Raw genomic sequence first — 7,011 nt, forward strand, 5'->3', positions numbered from 1 at the left:
AGCAGCATCAGCAAACTAGAACACTCACCAAGCTTTCAAAGCTGAGTTTAGAACCCTCAGTTTGAGTTTAAAACCTTCTGCTTTTTAGGTTTCAAGGTTCTCCAGCTCATAGGACATTCAGAAATTTTTTTGCCTATCCTCTGCTTTCTCCTACCCAGTTATTGAAATGAACTATATTTCGGGGGCTCAAGGAATCAGCTTACAACTTAGGTATTTGTAAATCATTGAAGTATAACATGCATGCAGAAAATTGCAGCACAAATCATAAACTTGGTGAATTTTTACAAAGGGAACACATCTGTCAAACACTACTCAGATCAAGAAACAGAATATTACCAGCACCCCAGAAACCCCACAGTGCACAAAGAGAAAACATTATTCTGATTTGTAATGATGTAGATTAGTTTTTTTTTGCATATGTTTGAATTTTGTGTGAGTTCATATACAATGTACTTTTTTGTGTCTGACTTCTTTTGCTGAAGATATGTCTTCCAGATTCATCTATCTTCTTGTGTATAGTTATAATCTGTTCTTTCTCATTTCTGTATAGCATTCTATTATGGAAATTTTGGCAATTTAATTATCCATTTTACTGAAGATATGTACTTCGGTAGTTTCCAATTTGGATCTCTTATGTTCCCGAGCATGTTTTTTGGTGAGTAATGGAATTTCTTTTCTCTTTTCTTTTTTCTCTTTTCTTTTCTCTTCTTTTTTCTTTCCTTTCCTTTCCTTTCCTTTCCTTTCCTTTCCTTTTCTTTCCTTTTCTTTTTAGTATATACACATGCTGAGATAAAAGCGAAACTGTATTCAGCTTCAGTTGATACTGTCAGACAGTTTTACAAAGTGGTTGTGCCAATTATTTTCCCACCAGCAGTATAAGAGAATTCCTGTTTCTTCACTGATTTGCTCACATTTGATATTATCTGTCTTTTTCATTCCAGCAATTCTTGTGAGAGTGTAGTAGTTTTAATTTGCATTTCCCTGGTAAACATACTTCTTTATATTTGTTGGTCATTTGAATAATTCACCTTTGCTAGGGTCTATACAGACTTGAAATTGTGGGTTTTTTTTTTTTTTTTCCCAGATATCAGTAAATAAATTGTCCAAGGGGTTTCTTTCCTTTTGTTATCCTCATTGCTTTCTGTTTCTTATTTTTCTTATTATTATTCAGGAAAATTGTTGAAATGCTGCCACCATCATGCTCCAAACATCACCTGACCTTCATTCCTGAATGATAGTTTTTTTTTTTTGAGATAAGTTTCAGTACTGACAGTCTTGTTTTGTTTTTTTTCCCTAAGGCTCAATAAATCATTTCACCATGTTCTTGCTACAGTTGCTACTGTTGAGGAGTCCCCTGTCACTCTGTCAGTCTTTTTGAATGTAAACTCTTTTCTTTCTAGTTAATTTTAAACATCATATTCTTTGTTTCTGCTATTTCATTTTTATGTGTCTTATAGTTTTTTTTTCTCTCTTGTCTGAGTTTCATTGAGCTTTTTATATCCAATGATTTGATTCTTTTCCCATATCTGAAAGTTTTCTACCATTGTCTCTTAAATATTGCCTCTGTCCTTTTTGCTCTCACCCTGTCCTTTCCTTCTGGGTCTTAGAACTGATTTTATCTTTTGTGCCTAGCCTGAGTTCTGGATAATTTCTTGTGAACTGTCATCATGTTCAGTACTTTTCAATTCAACAATGTCTGAACATTCACTGAACTTTAATTTCTAATGTATGTGTGTACATAAGTTTATCTTTAATTTCTTTAAATACAATGGCCTAGTTATTTTATAAGCTGTGCCTAAAATTTCCAACATGTGCTACTATTCTGGATCCATTTCTGTTCACTATTGTTTCTACAGGTTCTTGCTCATGGGAATTCTTTGAGGCTTAACAGTGGTGAGTTCTCCCACAGAAGATTTACATTTCCTTCTGTCAAACTTCTGGCCACCTAACAGTCTGGATCATTTTAGACTAAATCCATGGCTTGAAAATATTTTGCAACCCCTCCTCAATAATATGAATTTGGATTATAAATCTCTAAAAGGGCAGATAGTTCTTACAACCTTCAGGGGCTGTGTTATTTTTCTTTTACCCACTCTATTCAGTGCCATTACACTTTTCCTTTTACTGTATCATGAAGGGAATTGAGTTTACCTTAAGTTTTTTTACATGGTATTCCTGGGACACTGGCATCTAGAAAAAGAGGCCAATAGCTTTAAATATTGTGCTAAAAATAGAAGTAATTTGATTTGCATGTCACCTGCATAGATTTCTCTTCTAGATAGCCCCAATTACCACCTGGGCATCAAATTAAAGGTTAAAAGCACAATTTTCCAGTTAATTACTTCTAAGATTTTAAGTAAAAAAAGAATACCTAGTTTGAGAGCTGTACATCAGCTTGATTCTTCCAGTTTCTCTTTCTGTGATAGCTAGCTAGAGCCCTAAGAAAGACTTTCCTAGGCTTGTCTCCAAAATTGTGGATGTTCCTGAAAACATGGAAAAATGTAAGGACCTCAGCCTGGTGGTAATTATAGCAACCAAGAGGAGATTTTCCCCACTTCATGTCACTGTTGTTTTGAAAAGGTTCCATGGGTGCTTGATCCAAAAGGTAAATTGGTAATCTTGGAGTTTGGGGTTTGTTTGTCCATTATGTCAAGTTTGCTAGTTGTGTATTAAAATCTCTGCTCTTACTGTTTTTTAACTTGTTTAATCCATCAGTGACTGAGAAACGTGTTTCAATTTTTCCATGCTGATGCTAATATTGTCAACATTTTTTTCTGCTTATGACAGATTTTGCTTTATAAATTGGGACAGTATTATTAGGCACAAACAATATGTAATTACTATATCTTTTTGGTGAATAGTTACATTTATCATTACGTTATCTTTAACCCTAAAAATCTTTTCACAAAATGTCCCTTTTGTCTTACTTTAAAATGGCTTTTGTCATTGTTATTGTTGTTACTATGTTCTTGATAAATACTTTAATCATTTAGTTCCAACATTTCTCCATCTTATGTTTAGTATGATTATACTATAAAAGGTATATAACCCAATTTTGCTTGTTGCTAATCTTTAAATGTCTTAACTATCAAATTAATTTGTTTACAATTACTGCTTCATTGTTATATGCAAATTCATTTCTTCAGTCTAATTTTCTATCTTTTTGTTCTCCCCCCTCCCATTTTATTATCTTTTCATTCATATCTAGTTGCTTCTGCCTTTCTTATATTTCCTTATCTGATGAAATGAGCTTTGTTATTTCTTTTTCCTGGTGAACAAATTTTATTGTAATCACTCTTTTTCCTATGATGTGGTACTTCACTTCTCCCAGAACAAGGTAAGGACATTTTCTTCTTTCATTTCATTTTCACTGTCCTTGCAACCAAAGTGCCCATGTCAGAGGTTGCCAGACTTTTTAGACACTGTACTCTTATTTGTAAAAGAATATCTGAGATGCAACCCAAACTATGCAATATTCATTTCTGAATTGTAATCTTACGCTAGTGTAGTCATATATTCCGTATTCACACAATTAGAAAATAAAAGGTTATATTTAAAATGAATGTAAATATAGTTTAATATTTTGTTATGGCACCTCAATGGATTGTCTTATGCACCAACTTCCCAGGGCACATAACCTCATACCCTATCTTGGAAATTGATATATTAGGCTTGCAATTAACTGTCAGAAAAGCTGTAGAAGTGTCAGCTAATGCTGTCATTCTCTTGTTTTTTAATCCTTTCATCATCTTTGTCTGATGGATATTTTCCCTCCCTTTTTCAAATATCCATAGATGACATATTTTTCAAATATCATCTATCATTTTCCTGTTCTTTATTTCTGAAGTTAAAATACTATTTTGTCTGGAATATTCCTGGGAACTGAAACATCAACTAAATTTTCTATATTAATTTCTTCCCTAAATTCTGCTATTTAGAAAACTTTAGTTATTAAATATATGATGATAATCTGCCCTAAAATTTAAAAATGATGGCAAAAAAAAACCTCCCCTAGTTTGTTACTGACCCTCTGGCTCTAAAAAATCATATTTAACTGACTATATACATTGGTTTAATTGGAAACTTTTCTGACAGGAGAGAAAGAAATGTCAGCACAATATTCCTATAACAATCATTTTCATCATTGTTATTACTGAATGTATAATGTTTAACATAATTGAGAAAAAACGGACTAGTACTAGAGGCAAATGTCAAACACATAAATTCATCTGGCTACAGTTTTTTAATGAATACAGGGCTTTGGTAATCTAAGCATGCACTGGGAAAATTTTGTTAAGTAGCATAAATAATTTGGGATGGTTAACCTTCTGTACTAATCCTTGGGATTTCTCAGGCATCAGAACAAAAATTTTCAGAAACTAAAAAATGGGGTGGGACTTTCATAAAGAAAGTTTGTTATATTTGGGAAACCTCTCCCAGGAAGAGACGTCTGTTAAGCAGGTCAAAATTAGCAAAAACAATCACTCAATGTCTTTGGAGATTTACTAAAGAACTTACACCAAACTTGAGAAATATGCATTCAACCAAGTCTATGGCAATTCAGTAAGGACAGTGGGAGGCCAAGGCATTCCAATTAGCAACTGTACCATCCTGCCATAGTCCCTGTATCTCGGCCTTGTGGAAGAGCTGTTTCAGTCGGATGAGCTGCTGAGCGGCAATTCCCATGTCCCCCAGCTCTGTGAGGTAGAAGAGTTATTCAGGGTGGTTTCCAGAACTGATGAACATCAGCAGCTCTCATTTTCCAAAATCTATTCCAAAATGCAGGTGGATACCTGTATTGAACGGTGGCAGCACACAGATGCTAACACTCTTGCCCTCACCCCTAACTCCCACTATGAAGGGAGTATCGGGCAGATAGATGGTGAAGAGAGCCATCTCCTTACCTGTACAACTTTGTGTTGCAAGGACGTTGTACTAGTGGGATGCACAGACTGAGTGATAGCTACCAGCTCTCCAGTCTTCCTAGGGTGGAAGACTTGATCCAGGTACATTTGGCACCCAGTGACTACTGGAAGATTCCAGCTTTCTGACTCTGGGCTGCAGAAGATTCATTCTGGGTTGTGTTGGTAGCCAGGCAATGACATCAGTTCCTGCCTTCACCCTACCTATTTAACATGCACAGGCCCTTCTCCATAAGGAGAATCCAGATGGTCAGCCAGTGAAGAGCAAATTCACATCCCTGCTCCCCGTTCTGCTCCATAGTGCAGAGGCTCTATTTAGGGGAGAGTCAGAGCAAGTCTCAAAAGACTAGAACACCTTGCCTCTACTAAGGGGTCTGACTTCAGTTGGCTCAGACTGTGGAACATATTTATATTCTAGGGCATTGTCAAAAACAACTAAGTCTATGCATTGGGCATTGCCTAGAAGGACCCCTTTATAATAAAGGATTTTCCAGAAAACAAAAACAATCGACGTTCAGTGGCTTTCTGAGAAAATGGAACAATGACCTGCACCCCAAACTGCAACCCTTGGTGATAAACCAATTTCAGATCAGGAGAGAGAGCTTTTCAGAATGGACATATGATATTAATCAGTATGTTTCTGCTTCACACTTTCAAAGACCTCCTTCTCCTCCCCCATAAAATTGTTACTTAATAGTAGCCAATAAGAACATTTCCTTGCTTGCTTCCACATTTGCCCTATGTAAGCCTCCACTTTCCACTCTATTGGCAGAGCTTCTTTGGTGGAGTTCCTTACCTTTTTCAGTGTGGTGCTGCTGGATCTGTGAATCATTGTTGCACATACGAACTTTAGCAAAATATGGAAAAAACAAACAGAAAACAACCAACTCTAAGAGCTGGGAGTGATACCAATAGAGGCAGACCAGTCAGAAGCCTAAGGGAATATCAGGAAAAGAGTCAGACTTCAGCTAGAACCACAGTCATCCCTTATGGTCAGGAAGACTAGTGTATATCCAAGGCTGCACCCTGTGATGAATAACAACAGAATCTGCACATTGTGGGGAAAATAGACTCACTGAACTAGTCCAGTATGGCAGATTGAGTTATGTAACCCCCCAAAAATATGTTCTTAATCTTAATCCCATTCCTGTGGGTGGGAACAAATTGTAAATAGATGCTATTTTTAGTTAAGGTATGGCCAACTGAATCAGGATGGGTCTTAATATTATTACTAGAGGCCTGATGAAGACGAAGCCATGGGGAGGAGCTGGAGGCCGGAAGTCAGCTAAAACCCAGAATAAAAAGGAAACTACATCACCATATGTTGGGAAAGACATGAAACCCCAAAGATTGCCAGAGCACCATAATGCTACCCCCAGGAGGAAACAAAGCCTTCCATTCATGGAAACTGTGACCTAATACATTCCCACTGTTAAACATCTTTGTATGGTATTTGTCATAGCACCTAGGAAACTAACACTTCCAGCTATATCACTTAAAAATAAACAAGCAAACCAGCAAAAAGCAATGACAGCAATGCTCTCTTCTTTGGTAACCAGGGAGATTCATACCATGCAAACCTCTGTCTGCTTGAAGGAATTCTCACCTCAGCCCCTTCCCAACCACGATAAAAACTAGGATCCAATCTTCCCCCCTTGCTCTCTCAAACCATTTCAAACCTGCTTGGGAGGTCTGCCCTGCTCTCCCCAGAGACTTCAGTTATGTAAATAATAAAATTTCCTACCATCTTGATATGTGTGTTCTGTCATTAGTCTCAATAACCAAACCAGACTTTGGGTGGGGGTCCATCTTATATTTTCAGGATGACTCCAATAAATTGAGCTTGCATATCTGTGATAAATCTCATTTGCTCATTATACAATCCATATTTATGATGCTGGAGTTTCCTAGTATGTTGTTGAAGATTTTTCTGTCTATATTGTTACAGAAATTGGTCTTTTTTTAAAAGAGTTTGTGAAGAATTGCTATCAATTCTTCTTTAGTGTTTTGGTTGCATTCATAAATGAAGTCATCTCAAGCTTAGAAATTTTTTAAATTACTAGTTCTATGTCTATGCCTTTATTTGTTA

The 7,011-nt window shown here is 36.3% G+C and overlaps 1 long non-coding RNA gene across 1 annotated transcript; it reads left to right on the forward strand.

Moving 5' to 3' along the window:
* Nucleotides 1-561: 561 nt before the first annotated feature.
* On the forward strand, nt 562-6,251 carry LOC119529416. The gene is made up of 4 exons (XR_005215862.1): nt 562-655; nt 1,857-1,893; nt 3,209-3,337; nt 6,158-6,251. It is a non-coding gene; the product is annotated as an uncharacterized LOC119529416 (long non-coding RNA).
* Nucleotides 6,252-7,011: the final 760 nt, after the last annotated feature.

Source organism: Choloepus didactylus, chromosome 1 (genome assembly GCF_015220235.1).
Source record: "Choloepus didactylus isolate mChoDid1 chromosome 1, mChoDid1.pri, whole genome shotgun sequence".
In the NCBI taxonomy this organism is placed as follows: domain Eukaryota; kingdom Metazoa; phylum Chordata; class Mammalia; order Pilosa; family Megalonychidae; genus Choloepus; species Choloepus didactylus.